Source organism: Rhododendron vialii, chromosome 6a (genome assembly GCF_030253575.1).
Source record: "Rhododendron vialii isolate Sample 1 chromosome 6a, ASM3025357v1".
Lineage (NCBI taxonomy): Eukaryota > Viridiplantae > Streptophyta > Magnoliopsida > Ericales > Ericaceae > Rhododendron > Rhododendron vialii.
In genome coordinates this window covers 27,625,975-27,642,651 of record NC_080562.1, presented here as the reverse complement: position 1 = coordinate 27,642,651, position 16,677 = coordinate 27,625,975, and the positions used below count along the sequence as shown (strand labels likewise).

General features: G+C 41.7%; 1 protein-coding gene and 1 pseudogene across 2 annotated transcripts in view; both read right to left on the bottom strand.

Annotated features, from left to right (window-relative positions):
• LOC131330030 (probable LRR receptor-like serine/threonine-protein kinase At3g47570) overlaps window positions 1-16,677 on the bottom strand; it is an 80,168-nt gene that overhangs the window by 23,012 nt on the left and 40,479 nt on the right. The window contains exon 3 of one of the 2 annotated variants that reach the window (XM_058363501.1): window positions 3,321-3,437. The exons of the other annotated variant lie outside the window; for it this stretch is intronic. The gene's annotated coding sequence lies outside the window, so the exon portion shown is untranslated. Of the gene's footprint in view, window positions 1-3,320; window positions 3,438-16,677 lie in introns of those variants that run through there. 2 annotated transcript variants of the gene reach the window in all.
• LOC131328569 (probable LRR receptor-like serine/threonine-protein kinase At3g47570) overlaps window positions 1-16,677 on the bottom strand; it is a 49,283-nt pseudogene that overhangs the window by 28,127 nt on the left and 4,479 nt on the right.

The following is a 16,677-nucleotide window of genomic DNA, read 5'->3' as shown; positions in this document are numbered from 1 at the left end:
TAATCTTAAGGGCATTGAAGATCTTACGAATTTGTGAAAGCCAATGGTCGGCCACAAGGGGATCGCTACTCTCCCCATCAAACTGAGGTGGATTTCTACGGCTAAATTCTCTCATGGCTACTATGGCCCGACTGTCCGCGTTATCCCTAGGAGGTGGTTGCAAAAGATTAGCTGCCGCAAGTGCCGCTACAATATCCCTAGCAAGTTGATTTTGTCCTGCCCCCATTCTCGAATTCCCAATCCTACCTCGTCTATTCTCAGGTCTCGGAGGCATCTCACTACAAAGAAATAATGAAAAGATCATCAACAAACGGATAAACTTCGAATCTCCAACTCCACCAATCCAGTCTAATAACTCTATGCCAATATACGGTAATATAATTGCAATGCCACCTAGTTGGATGCATGTCAATCACTCAGTAGCACACAAGTCATGTCAAAATGCAATAAATTTTTTTTTTGAACCCATGAGACTCAAAGTCTCCCCACGGTCTCAAGGTATTCTAAAATTATGCTCTGATACCAAGTTGTCATGCCCTCGATTTTTAACATAAATAAAGATAGTTTTTTTGTAAATAAAACTCCTCACGATATCTTACATAATACACCAAAAGATTTCACCATGTCCTAATCATTAAATTACAGATCCAACTCCAAGAGTTTGAATATATTACATCATAAAAAAAAAATAGGTTCCATTACATTCCCAAAAAAATGCATTTTATCAAAATGTCCATAGGTCTCTTTTACCACCTCTTTCGAGAATATCACTTGAATGCATGCACTTCGCTCTATGTTACTGCTCCGGGTTCATACCTGAAAAATGATAGGTTGAGCTACACTAGCCCAGCAGAGAAATCTACACAACCATTATATGCAAATGGGATGACAGGTAGAATGAATAACGGAGACAAGGTAAGGTATCTCAAAGTAGAAACAAAACATGATTAGTGATTGTCCCAATATCGACGACATAAATGAAGTTCCGTGACTATACATCAAGACTATAGGCTAACCATAACACCCTATTCCGAATACTCTATCCGCTCCTCGACTTCGCTTTAGTCATAACGTCACATGTTTAAAGAAAAAGACCTGTTGATACATGACTCTATGGTGTTGTCTCAGCAACCAATCACTTCTCTCGTATATTCATCAAATAAACCCTTACGTTTACTCATATATATATCACCGTTGCAATCCCACATCACATGGCGTAAACAAGTGCTCCTTCCGGGCTATTTATGGAGTCCCGCTACTCCCTACAAATACCTTCCTCACTAAAGGAACTAAATCACATCACGTAGCATAAGTCACCGTACCACAATTCCTCCAACACACCTCACCACTCAACCATTCATCTCAATCACATGTAATGATTTCACAACGAAGACTTATTCACAAGAGGTAGTAGTTGTAATAGTAATAAGGATAATCCGACTTCATTCAACTCATAATCATTACACCATTCATTCTTCATATAAGCATTCACATATCAAAGGATATTCTCTCACAACGATTCATAGATTTTCACCTTGCAACTCGTAAAATCGTATAAGTTACGCAAGAGGTATACCACATATCAAACACAAAGAAATGTCTCACGTGTCCATGCCTAGCGTTGTTTAACTCAAAAGAGTGTTCTACGTGTTCGTTTTTCACATCGTATGTCAACACATATAACCTTCGCCCACCTATATTCCTTATATTCTCTAAACCCTCGTTTCGGTGTCATAAGACTCATACGGAACCCAACGACCACCATAAAGCCTAGTATACCACTAGCCTCGTCAAACCACTCAATTAAGTACTTAGGAGAACCTAAGAATATCCATGTCTCACCCAAACGATTCTAAGGAAAAGGATTTTCCAACATCTACGAACATATCTATCTTATTTTGGCTACCAAATCTTATTGGTTAAGAATTAGGATGTGAGACCACCACCATTGGAAAGTAGACTTCCGGCACATGAATTTCGGTATAAAATTTACCCAAAACGAAGTTCGGATGAAAAAGTTATGCCCTTCCGAAGTTTTGCCAAAATGCTGAATTTTTCATTTCCTACCGGTAGGACATATTTTCCTACCGGTAGGAGACCACAATTTCACGAAAATGACTCTGCTGGACAGCGTTTCTACCGGTAGGGCCAAAACTCCTACCGATAGGACTTGGGTTTTCAGTGCACGATTTTCAGATTTCACCAGAACAATTCCAACAACAAAACCAATGATCTAGGGTGCGATTCAAACACCAAATCAACACATAAACATATAATAGTTGTGAGAAATCCCTACCTCGAAGTCGAAGAACGAAATCCAAGCCCAACCAAGCAAGCCCTAGCTCCGAAAACTTCGAATCATCCGAATACTCCTCTCCGAGCTCAAACCCACGAATTTCCAAGCTCTAGAACACTTGAATGCGAGAACTTTGCGGCGGATTGAGGTGGGTTCGAGGTATTTTGGGGTGTTCGAGTGTGAGAGAGAGAGAGAACGAGAGAAGCCGAGAGAGAGAGAGATCGGGAGGAGAGAAAGAGAGTTGGGGATTTTTTTCCTCTACACCCTCACACACACACATATATATACTAGGACACACACACCAACCACACTTGCACTCCCTCCATTTTTAATCCTATCACATTGACCCCAAATCAAATAAATTCAACAAATTTCACATTTACTCGATAGTCTAACATTAATAAAACCTTTAAACGATTTTTTTTTTTGTTGAAAATACGGGTCTCTACATGGCCAATTCCACTTTAGCTTTAACGCGCAAATATCGAGGGAGAAACAACATTTTGGCTGTTCTTTTTCTTCTTTTTTTTGTAGACAACAAAATTTTATTAATATTCGACAAAAGGTACATCGAGGCAACCGAACTCTAAACCTATTGCTAGTCATTCGCATATGCTCAATAGAAAATATTTATTGCATTCTCCAACAACATTGGTAAAATATTTATATTGTTTCCCTCATTGGTAAATTATGACACGATAAGTAAGTCTATTATAGTTTGTAATTTTTAGAAATATTGCGGAGTTTTATAATGTAGGCTAACCAAATGGGGCGTTAGAGTAGTTAAATATTGTTGCAATTTCTCAATATCTGGGGTTTGTTCTCAATCATGTAGCCCCTAACCCATTATTGGTCAGTAGCAAATTCAATGTAAAGAAAGCAATTTGGTTCACATGGAGACAACCTAGCTTGCACATATATACTAGAAATTGGTGACAAGAAACAATTACTTTGTGCTCATATGCTATTGGAGTCCCAGTACTTGACAAACAGAGTTGAAAAAAGAAAAACAGAAAATTCTCAAGCTTGAAACAAACAAAACACACAAGAGGAACATAAACTTGAAAAAAGAAAAACAGAAATTGAACAACAGAGTTGTGGTCTCTACAGATACCTTCAAGATCCACCAAACCTCAAGCACCTACGAGGAAAGAATGGAAATTAGTTATTAAAGAAGTTTGATGAGAGAAGATCTGATCATAATCACTTAAAGAATATATAACTTTGGATGAAGATAGAGCAGCTTGAAAACTGTGTTGGTTTGTACACATAATTGAATATATGTAGAAAAATGCTACCGTATACTCCAATTTTCAGTAAGTAAAATATCAAGAAGGAGAAAAACACATCCACATCGTCCACCATTCCAACTGATAGCTGCAAGTTGAATAAAGAAATTCGCCTCATTGAAGTTACGAGAATAAGGTTTGTTAGTCCTGAAGTGGAATGTGGCATTGGAGTTCCTACGTACTTGTCTCTTCACTATCGTTCTGAAAAACACTTACATGGAGGTTCTAGTTTAATATTTTGATTCTTAAGTTTGAATTAGAAATGGAAATCCGACAGTTTGTTTATAGCTGCAGACCACATGAGAACTATTTGAATTGATAAAAAGAGGAGCAAATTAATGAAAACATCACGTTTGTTAGGAACCTGGGTGAAGTTGAACAGAACTAAAACATTTCTCTAAGTCAGCACCAATGTTTTGCTTGCCGAGTGCAGAATCGTGGTGGTTTCAGTGTCAAATGCAGATTTTTTCTCCAGTAATTGTGTAGAAATGTAAAAGGCCGGGGCCATACTTGCACAAGATCAGGATGCAATTCTAGCTCTCCCGCCTCCATGTTCTCCAACTCTGAGAAGAGTGTTCTTGATCACATGCAACTGAGTAATGATTTCTTTGATATCTGGTCGATCACTTGGTAGTTCTTTGGAACAGGCTATTCCCACTTTAAGAATTGAAGTCAAGCACTCCTGAACTTCGTTGATGCTAGCCGGGCTTTGATTCTGAGAGATATTGATGCTTGAGCTTGTCTCTCCCGTCACTGCTTGTTGAACAAGTGTTGGATCACCAATGTTCGCTACTTGTTCAACCATAGCAATCTTAACAAAGTTGTGGAGAGTCAAATCACCATCAAACATGATATCAGTAGGTCTCTTTCCTGTGAACATCTCTAATAAGAGAATACCGAAACTGTACATGTACATCACCCGACGTTGATACTTCATTTCCCATGCCATACTCTACAATTCATGCACCATACAGAAAAAAATAATTATAAAGCTGCTTGGTAAGTACCGTCTCAAGGAATATTCAAGAACCATCAGCAAGACAATTATTTGATGGACACTATCTCGAATAAGATTAGCCAGAGTTATGTCTCTAGCTTCTTGGCTTTTTGGTAGAATAAAAACATTTGGTTAATTTCGCTTGTGCAACCTGAAAGGCCTAACTTGAAACAAGCTTGATTGGTTGACATGATATACTTGTTACCCAACCATAACTTATCAGTTACCCTTATAATGTTGAAGATTTGTAATCTTCAGGGCTTTTTTTGATGTAATAAAGGAATTACAAATTCTATCCATTGCTATATTTTATGAAAAGTGAAAGTTAGTAACAGAGATGTTAGCAGACTGTGTTTTTTGGATGCTGACTAATTCGATTACAATGAAATAAGAACATGAGCTCAACTCAACTCCTCACATTACCACATCCTGTAACATGTTATGCTTCGTGCTTTGACTCCTGCCAAGTAAGTTTATGTTGTGAGTAGTAAACCAAAAGAACCAGCATCTTTATCTCTGTTGTGGGTACAAGAATCAAAGCAGAAGTGAATTGATCTAAAACACCTTCGTAAGTGAAGGAGAAAAGAAACCCGAAATGAGTCTAAGAGGTACATTTACCCGGAGCTGCATAACCGGAAGACCCCCTTAAGCCAATAGAACTTGATTGATTTGCAGAAGAAATACGCGTTGCTTCTAAAAGGAATCTTGCTAATCCAAAATCGCCTACATGCATGTCCAACCATATCTTCGTCAAGAAGAACGTTGCTCGGTTTCAAGTCACAGTGAACTATTGATTCCGAGCAATCGTGGTGAAGATAAAGAACAGCAGAACCTACATCGATTGCGATATTTAACCTCTGTAGAAGGTCCAAACTCTGGGACTTGTTACGCGCATCATCTTCTTTCTCATTTGGATGCAACCACTCCTCTAGGCTCCCATTGACCATGAACTCGTAAACAAGAGCTTTGAAATCATCACCTTTATAGTCAACGCTTGAACATGCCGTGAGGACATTTACAAGATTTCGATGTCTAATGCTCTTTAATGCCTTACACTCGGCAATGAAACTCTTGGAAGCTCCCCGGAATTGAAGGTTTAATACCTTCACGGCAACTAGTTTTTCACCCTGATCAAGATCAAGAATTCCTTTGTACACCAATCCAAAACCACCCATGCCGATTAGATTGGTTGGAGAGAACCCATTGGTCGCTTTAACTAGACTCCTGTAGGACAACTTGGCAAACGAGTGATCAAAAAAGCTAAAAGATGGTACCTTTGTTCTCTTTTTAAACCAACGAAGATACACAAAATACATCATCAAAAATAAACATACAAGCCCAAAAGACAATGGGAGTACCAATTTTACGACGTGAGTAAATTTCTTCCTTGTAAATCCCTTGGATTGGCAACTACGCAGTTTTAAATCAGGTATACCACCACAAAGCTTCTTGTTTCCTTCAAGAGAAATAGCTGTTGCAATCGTAAATATGCCTCTTTTTGGTACTGCTCCCTCAAAATCATTGAATGATATGTTTAATTTCTCTAAGAAACGAAAGCCCTCTAAATAGTCTGGGATTTTCCCCAAGAAATCATTCATAGATATGTCAAGCTCCTCCAACCCTCTCAATTGACTCAAAGTTGATGGAAGGATTCCTGAGAATTTGTTGCCCTTTAAATTAAGTGATACCATTTGCACACAGCTACCAAGGGTGCTTGGAATATTACCAACCAACATATTCTCAGAAACATTTAGTGTCACAAGATTTTTTAAAATCCCGATTTCCAAAGGGACGACACCCGTCAAGTTGTTATGAGATAGGTCTAGATAAAACAATGATGAGAGACTAACAACTTCTTTGGGTATGTTGCCACTAAGACTGTTTTTGGCGATTTTAAGCTGCAGCAACATCTGACATTTGCTCAGACTCGACGGGATGCTTCCGTGGATATTATTTTTGGATAGATCGAGAATTAGTAACGAGGATAAGTTTCCGAAAGACGACGGAAAGTAACCAGAGAATCTATTACCTCCCAGCAACAAGCGACGTAGGTTTTGAAGCTTCCCGAACTCTGCAGGAATGTTGCCAGTCAAATGGTTGTTTGGTATTGTTAGTTCCTGCAAATTGACCAGATTACCTATCCCTCTTGGGATGCTCCCGTATAGGTTATTGTCGTCCAAGTTAAAAAACCTAAGACGAATGGAGAAATTACTAATTGCTTCCGGCAACGCACCTCCAAACCCGTTGTTGTTTAGTTCCAACCCATTCAAATCGGTGGCATTGATCAAAGGGGAGAGAAAACTCAAATCATCTGCTTCCCCTGTTCCGAGATGATTAGAAGCAGCGCCTAACCGCCAAAGATTACGCAGCTTATCCAAAGAAGGAATTTTCCCAGTAAAATTATTTGCTGACAGCCCAATGTACTCGAGATTGGTGGCGTTAGATATTGAACTAGGAATGGATCCAGTCAACAAGTTTAGCGTAACTCCAAGGAACACGAGATTAGGAAGTGAAGTTCCAAGGTTTGAGGGAAGAATTCCTTGGATTTGGTTCAGTGCAATATCGAAGCCCGTAATGGAAGAGATATTAAATAAAGTGGAAGGAATCGTACCGACCAACCTGTTCTCAATCTTAGGTTCATAAGGAAACTAAAATTTCCAATGTGAGGCGAAATAGACCCTGTTAGTTTTGCATTGCTAAGGTTTAACTCAGTGACCCTCTGGTGCCGACGGCCACATGTTATACCAACCCACTGGCAGAAATGGACGGATTCATTCCAAGAGTTTAGTGTCCCGAGGGGATCGCCGGTGATCTCAGCCTTGAATGCTAGTAAGGCTAGTCGGTCAGTCTCGTTCCCGTATTGCACAGAATCGGGTACTGAACCCACAAGCAAGAGAACAACAAAATGCATGAACAGAAAAAGGAAAAATGAAGGTGGCAGTAACAGACCCATGTGTTGGAGCAGATTTTGGTGCTTACTTTGTGTTGAATCTGAAGAAGATGGTGGTGCAAGGGAATTGGAAGTGAGTGCTGAAATTTTCTAGTGGAGTTGTTTGAAATTTTCTGGTGGAGTTGCTGGGTTGAGCTAAATAAGCTTGCTCTTCTGACTTCTCCAAGTGGTGGAGCCCTCTTTTTTCTTTTTGGCGAAATGAAGTAAACAAAAATGACAAGTTGGGGATGCTACCATACACAACCCCTTTTAGGAGGATACCACACGCACCCACCGTTGAGAGACGTAACATTTTCACTGAAAAGCGTAGCATTTTAGCCAATAGGTGTTACACTTTTTTTTGACGGCGAAAATAATTTATTAATCTTTGAAAACAAATTACAAAAATTAAAGGGACCCTAAGCACAAGGGCTCAAGGCAGAGAAGAGCAAACCCACATGAAGCAACAAACAACTCCAACAATCATATGCCGCTAAGACCCTGAGGGAGAGGATAACAATCTCCAAAGTTGGTAAGAAGCCAATGTAGGGGGACAAATTCAAGTAGTGCTCTGAACAGCACTGGAATGCAGCGGCTTCACGTGCCTCTTGAACGTAACCCTAATTTGTCAAAGAAACCCTTGTCCTGCAAAACAGACAAGGAGTGAGTGCACCTTTGCCTCTCGTGACAAAGGCCCTCCGATGCCTTTGTTAGTATTTCGTACTAGCGATCAAACCCTAATTATCAGTAGGAAAGCAATAAGAATGCAGTGTATTGCGTACCTCTTTCCTCTAGGTTTACCTCATATTTATAGATTTATGGATGCTTGCTGCCCAAGTATCCATATTGCCCTAGGTTTCCTACCTCGTATAGGAAAATTAGGATCTCTTGGATTCTCGTTCCCTTATCAGTTTATTTCCTTAATCCTTGTAAGACTCTTTCCATAACAAGCCGAACATCCCATACTCGTTGGGTATCTTTCTTAGATCCTATATTCTTGGGATCTCATCCCGTAACGGAATACCAGTGATTCTGGACACTTCTAGAATGTTCCCTCTAATAGGACTTCTCTCTTTGTTTGGCCATCTCATGGCCGAACAGACGGCCTGGACCAGTTACTTCACATGTAACTGGTCCTAAGGAAACAATTTGGACCATATCCTTTCTAAGGAGCTCTCCTCCTGTTCGGCTCTCTCTTGCCGAACAAGTTTCTTGAACAGTGGCATCTCTTGTAATTTTCCTTGTATTCGGTCCAATAACGTCTCGTGTTATTGCACCGAGAATTGGACAACCTCTCTGGACCATTGACTTCTCATATCACTGGTCCATAATGCGTTGACCTTTTCTTTGACCGTGCTCGAGCTCGTTTTGTACCTGTTCGGGAATACCTCCCTACAATTGCTCCCCAGCTTTGCTCGTTTATATTTTACTCAGATGACGAGTAAAGCTCTTTTACCGAGCAAATTCATTTTGTCCTTGCACCCTATTTCATATATTGGTGCATTGTTTCATCATTCTACCAAGGCAAAAACATCTTTTCATCTGGCCGTCACAGGCTTTTTAGCCCTAATCTTTACACGTGTCGATCTTTTTATTGCTCATATTTAATACGGACAGACATTTTTTTTTGGGAAACGGAACGCTCAAACGGCGTCTGGGGTGACGTTTCACGTACGCCACCAACTTTTAGGGTATTTTTGGGTTTTCGTCCCATTTTCAAAAACCCCAATCTCTCTCTTAGACTCCTTCTACAGGAAAAAAAAACGGTTCAAGCTCTTCCCCGCCATTGAAGCTCTGTTCATCGTCTCAAGGCCTCTTCTTTTCTGCTCTTTAGGGATTCCATCGACTATTCTCGTAAGTCATCACTTCTTCTTCTTACAACTCCATTTCTCTAGTGGATTGTTTACAATCTCGTTTTAGGGTTTTATCGTCCCCTTTTCTTTTTACTTCAAAGAACCTCAAATACCTCTCTAGTAATGGGAAGATTTCGAAGACACTGTAATACTCCTCAAACCATGGCTAGTTTCAAATCTCGATATGGGATTCTTGACAACGTAGCTACTGTTTTGGCTCCTGAGGATGCCATCCGTGAGAGTTTCGATTTCGACACCCTTCACATTCCAGTAGTAGCCGTCGTTGAAGGCGGAGTTAGGTTTCCCTTAGCCCCTCTGCTCCGCCAAGTCTTAGCGTATTACAGGCTTTCACCAATGCAGGTTTCTGCTAATTTCTTCCGAGTAGTTATGGGTAGAAATACCCTAAACCAAATGTTAGGGACTTCTCTAGGCTTGTACGATATCCACCATCTATATAGCATTTCCAGAACTGGGGACGCCCTTACGTATTATTTAAAGAGTAGGGATTCTAGAAAGAAGCTCGTTCTCGAACTCCCTGACTCTGCTCGAGGGGATGACGACGACTTTCTGATCGTTACGGGCAACTTCGAACCCAGAGATGAGGACGACCAAGTGATTGGTTTTCATGCCCCTCACATATTCGGGAGCCCACGTTAGTGCTCTCCCTTAATTTCATATGTTTTGTCCTCTTTCATAGGAAAAGCTTTTTCGTGCTTCTAATTGCTTGTGCTTTGCTTTGTTTCAGCATCAAATATTAACCGTGGTTATAACATCATAACCCCACAAGTTCACGTAGCTGATATCAGACGAGCACTTGCATTTAACGGTGAAGGGACATACCTTGCTGGCCGAGCAAGAGCGGCTCAGGTACTTCTTAGCTACAAAGCATCATACGGGGGTTTTATTGATCGGCGTACCCATGCAGCTGACAACCCTGCAATAGCTGGTCCTTCAAGACCAATCCCCGAACAAGAAGAGAGGCGTTCCCGGACTCCTCCAATCTCTGACGAACCTATCCCTCTTGCTGAGGAAGCTTCCAGTTCCACATCCAACTCGTCTTCCAGCGGCCATACCCTCTCACCTTCAGAGATGAACCGGCCAATTGACTTGGGCAGCCTCCTCACCATTCCTGGTCGAGGTCGTGGTCGGGGCCAAAGTGTTCAAGGTCGTGGTCGTCGCCCCCAGACTCAAACCGATGCTCCTCCAGGATTTTCTCTAGAAGAAATTGAAGCCCTTCACAGAGAAAAACGTCAACGGGTGGAAGAATCCCAAGAAAGACCCCCACCATTCTCTTCATCTCCTGCTCCTATCTGGGCTCCTCCATTCTCGCACGGGAGCCGAGCTATCACTGCTCGGGACAGTGTTGAGTCAGAAGGCACTGCCCTTGCCCTGTCTCAAGCCTTTCTGCTGCCAGGAGATATGCAGAAGGAGGTGGCAAGCTCGCCTGACAACCTTCTAAGCTCATTCATGTCTCACAATGCCAAGGTAAAATTTCGCTTTGTAAACCATAGCATACCATAGCGTTTGGTATCCATGTTTAACTGTTTTGAACGTTCCAGGTGATGCAAAAAATGGTGGCCATGGCTCAAAAGCTTAGCCAGTCTGAGCCTCAACGTGTCAAGCTTGTAAGTGAGAACACCAAGCTTCAACGTACCATCATCAGGCTCGAGAAAGAAAGGAACCAAGCCTTGGGAGTAGCAGACGGTTTAAAGGGACAACTGAAGGGGACTGAGGACAGTCTAAATCAAACGCTGAAGGAACTCGAGGCAAGCCAGAATGAAACCAAAGCTGCAATTGAGAAGGTATACAACGAAGGGATCAAAGTAGCTACGGAAAGCTATACAAACCAGATGCCTGGGATACAAGACCAAGTCTGGGTGGCCTCTTGGACAGCTTGCCTTGCCAAAGCTGAGATTCCTGAATCATCTCCTCTCTGGACCAACATTGAATTGCCTAGTGCTGCTAGACAAGAGGAAGATATTGTAGAGGAGAGAGATGATGAGCAGATGGTGAACGTGTCTGAGCAACCTGTTTCTGAAGTGGAGCCTCATAATGATATGACCAACCCTGGCCAAAAGGAAGTCAGTGGTGGTCAACTTGGAGATGAAAATACCACAGAAGACGTGATTGCACCAGTAGCTCCTACAACTGTGCCTGTGCAAGATCTCACTGAAGATGAATGAGTTCTGTCTTCGTTTGTCTTTCTTTACATCTGTTTTGAATTGTTCCCTTCAAGATACCTGTTCCAAATGTTTCTATCATGGGTATTTGAAATGTTTAAGTTATTTCGTACTTATGTAAGTCTTTCGTACTTAATCTTTTGAAGTTTCACGTACTTATGCATATATTCGTATGCTTCCAAGTTTTGTGCATATTCTCATATGCTATGGACTGTTTGTGCATATTCTCGTATGCTCTATGCATGTATTCGTATGCATCGCAAGGGTTTAAGTTTCTCGTACTTGAATATTTCGTGGCTTAAATTCCATACAAGTGTTTTCACACTTTAAGTTTCACGTACTTAGAACATCACACAAGTGTTTCGTACTTGCGTTCTCACAAGCGTTTCGTACTTGCGTTCTCACAAGTGTTTCGTACTTGCGTTTTAAGTTTCACGGACTTAAAAGTTTCGTACTTTAAACTTGAGTTTAAGTTTCACGTACTTAAACTTTTGTTTTAAGTTTCACGTACTTAAATGTTTGAACTTGTGTTCAAGTGTCACGTACTTAAACGTTTATTTTAAGTTTCACGTACTTAAATGTTTGAAATTTACACAAGTGTTTCGAACTTGTGTTCAAGTGTCACGTACTTAAATGGATATCCTATACCCTGCTCCCCAATACGAATGAGGAAAACCAATTTCGTAAGTCATATTTAAAACAAATACCAAGAAAACAGCAGTTTATACTAAAAAAGTAACTTCATTCATAAACTGTAAAACTCAAGAGGGCGTTACTCGTACCCCTTGTAGCTAAAATAACAAAACTAGAACACAAGAGAGTTTTATTCGTAACTCTTCACACAATCACGATGTGCATAAAGAAAATTTTATTCATGTAAAAAATTTTCTCAGATTATGGACATTCCAAGGTCTTGGCACTGGGTTCCCATCCAAGTCTGCCAATCGATAAGCCCCAATGCCCGCGATTTCTGTAACTCGATATGGGCCTTCCCAATTCGCCCCTAGCTTTCCCTCATTAGCCACTTTAGTATTGCAGAGCACTTTTCGTAGCACAAGGTCTCCAACACCGAACTCTCGTGGGTGTACATTCTTGTTATAACTTTTGATGAGCTGCTCTTGGTATGAGGCGAAGTGCACCAGGTCCCGCTCTCGTCGTTCCTCGGCAAAGTCTAACTCAATCTCCAAGGCTCTGTCATTTCCTCCACTTTCAACCAAAGTGGTCCTGTTGGTCGGCAGACCTATTTCCAATGGAATAACAGCCTCTGTTCCATATGCTAATGAATAGGGGGTCTCTCCCGTAGACCTCCTAGGCGTTGTTCGGTATGCCCATAGAACCAATGGCAATTCATCGGGCCATTTCCCCGTTGCCTTATCCAAACGTTTCTTAATCCCATCAAGGATTGTTTTGTTTGAAGCCTCTGCTTGTCCGTTGCTTTGAGGGTAGGCTGGAGTTGAGTAATAATTTCTTATCCCATACTGGGCACATAAAGTTTTGAATTTCTTCTGAAATTGTGACCCATTGTCTGTAATCAACGAATAAGGTACCCCAAAGCGAGTTATGATGCTTTTCCACACGAACCTTTCTATCATAGGTTCAGTGATCTTGGCCAATGGCTCAGCCTCAATCCATTTAGTGAAGTAATCTGTTGCAACTAGTAGGAATTTTTGATTCCCAGTTGCCTTGTGTAGTGGACCCACTATGTCCATTCCCCATTGAGCAAACGGCCAGGGACTTGTCAGCGGCACCAGGTCCTCGGCTGGTGTTCGAATCATTGGTGAAAATTTCTGACACTTCTCACAAATTTTTACGTACACCTTAGCATCTTCTTGCATGTACGGCCACCAATACCCTTGGGTGATTGCTCGGTGGGCTATGGACCGACCACCAGCATGGCTTCCACAAGTTCCCTCGTGAATTTCGTGGAGGAACTTTTGCACCATCTCAGGATGCACACAAAGTAAGTAGGGTCCTGTAAAAGACTTCCTATATAGTTTTCCTTCTGGGGATAACCAGAACCGAGCAGATTTGGTCCTAATTTTATGAGCCTCCTTTTTGTCCAAAGGGAGTGTTTCATCTCGTAAAAACTCCACTATTGGGTCCATCCAACTTGGTTCTTGGTTCACGTCCAAGACCATCTCCACACTTCTCCCAATGCTCGGCTCAGTCAGATACTCCACGGCTATTTTTCTTTTAAACTCAGATGGTACAGCTGCGGCTAACCATGCCAATGAATCTGCATGAGCATTCTTTCCAGAACTTATCTGCTCAATATACACCCTTTCGAAGGTATCGAGCAGATCTCTGGTCACCTGTACATATGCCGCCATCTTCTCGCTCCGGGTTTCATATTGCCCGGACAGCTGATGAACTACAAGCTGTGAATCACAATATACCCTAACATGTTCGACTCTTAGGGTTTTTGCACTTCTCAAACCAGCTAAAAGTGCCTCGTACTCCGCCACGTTATTGGATGCATTGAACCCAAGCCGAACTGATAGTTCCAACATTGATCCTTCAGGGGGAAAAAGAACTACCCCTATCCCTGATCCGGTATTGCAAGCTGACCCATCAACGAACAGCTTCCATTCCAGGGGATCTTGTTCGGCTAATGCCTGTTTCTTCGTTACAGGAGACTTTGCTTCACACTCCTTTCTCGTAGGAGGCAAAGGTGCAACCGCAGGTGAGAATTCTGCCACAAAATCTGCCAACACTTGGCCTTTGATTGTTGTGCGCGGCTGATAGTCGATGTCATATTGGCTCAACTCAACGGACCAAGTCGAGATCCTTCCCGAGAAATCTGCCTTTCGGAGCAGTGATTTTAATGGGAACTCAGTGTAAACCACAACTTTATGGCTCTGGAAATAATGTGGCAATTTTCTAGTTGCTGTCCTTAATGCTAGGACCAATTTCTCGAGGGGAAAATACCTTGTTTCGGCATCTAACAAAGTTTTGCTCACATAATAAACTGGGATTTGCTCGGATCCCTTATTTCTTAAAAGTACTGCACTCACAGCATGCTCAGAAACAGCTAAGTATAAAACTAGAGACTCACCTGTTTCTGGAGTCGAAAGAAGGGGAGGAGAGGCCAAATATCCCTTTAGATCCTGGAAGGCTTGTTCACATTCTGCTCCCCATTCGAACCCTTCCCTTTTCTTCAACAGCTGAAAGAAAGGTCTGCACTTGTCACTTGATCGGCTAATAAATCGATTAAAAGCTGCTGCCATCCCAGTTAATCGTTGGACTTCTTTCGTTGTCCGAGGACTTTCCAGATTTTGTAAGGCCTTTATTTGGTCAGGATTCGCCTCTATTCCCCTTAGAGTTACAAGATGGCCCAAAAACTTTCCAGAGCCGACTCCAAACGCACACTTCGAGGCGTTGAGTTTCAACTTGTATTTCCTCAAAATCTCAAAAGCTTCTCTCAAATCTGCAATATGGCCTTGCCCAGCTTTACTTTTCACCACCATGTCATCTATGTAAACCTCCATAGTTTTGCCGAGCAATTTTCTGAACATGATGGTTGTCAGTCTCTGATACGTTGCCCCTGCATTCTTTAATCCAAAAGGCATGACATTATAACAGTACAACCCTCGTGGTGTAATGAAAGACGTCTTCTCCTGATCTGGCCCGAACATTGCAATTTGATGGTATCCTCGATATGCATCGAGAAAACTCATCCGTCCATATCCCGCTGTTGCATCAACCAACTGGTCAATCCTTGGAAGCAGAAAACTATCCTTTGGGCACGCCTTATTTAAATCTGTGAAGTCAACACACACACGCCATTTTCCATTCTTTTTCTTGACGACAACAGTATTTGATAGCCATTCTGGATAATAAACTTCCCTTATTGCCTTGGCTTCCAACAAATGATCCACTTCTTCAATTACAGCGTCAACGTGCTGTACGGCTGCCCTTCGCTTCTTTTGAATGACCGGTTTATGCTGTGGATCTATATTTAAATGATGGCAAATAACATCTGCACTTACCCCAGGCATCTCCTCTGGTGTCCAAGCAAATACATCGACATAAGTTTTCAAAAAACTTATCAATTCATTCTCTTCCTCTTCTGGCAGTGATTCCCCAATTAAAAAATACCTATCTGGATCAGTCTCGTTGATCTGCGTTTTCTTCAAATCCTCAACTACCCTTTCGGTTGGGTCTTTTCCAATATCCTCGATGGTCGGCAGATCCGAAATTTCCACAGTATTAACATGGTGGGCATTATGGACTCTTTTTATGATGGATACCAAACATTGTTGAGCTATCTTTTGGTTACCTTTGATGTGCTCAATCCCATTAGACCCTGGGAACTTTACCATCTGATGGAAAGTTGAAGAGACTGCTCTCATCCTGTGCAACCATGTTCTCCCTATAATCACGTTATAGGAAGACGGTACGTCCACCACTAAAAAGTCGGTTCGTAGCACCACTGTCCCAGCCCGAACAGGCAAAGTTACCTTGCCTAACGGCCAAACTGCTCCTGCCCCAAATCCGACCAGTGGAGTTACTGATTGTACCAAATCTTCTTGTGTGAGCCCTAGTTTCTTGAATGCATCGTAGTATAGCACTTCGGTGCAACTCCCTGAATCCACCAGGATTCTTTCCATATCATATTCCCCAACTCGTAGGGTTATGACTAAAGCATCGTTGTGTGGTACCTGGACTCCTCCCAGATCTTCATCCGTAAAAACGATGCCTTCGTTGCTTGCCCCTTCGTTGCGCCCTCTTTTCTTCCCCAACTGCATCACATGTTGGTCGTGTTTGACTTGTCTCTGAAGCAATCTCACCTCATTTCTCGTATATGGTTCGGCTAATCCATGTATCATATGGATTACCCCTTTTGGATTCTGTTCGTAATCCAATTCCATTTCCTTGTCTTTATCCTTGGAATCTTCTTGGATAAATTCCTTGAGATAGCCTCGTAAGACCAAATCATCAAGATGTCGTTTAAACATCTCACAGTCCTCTGTCATGTGACCCCAATCCTTATGGTAACTGCAGTGCTGATTCGTAGCACGTTTTACATCTTTATTCCCACCAAGAGTTGGGGGCCATTTGAAATATGGTTGATTCTTTATTCGATAAAGAATCCTGTAAATGGGCTCTTTCCAAACCGTGTTTATCGAAAAG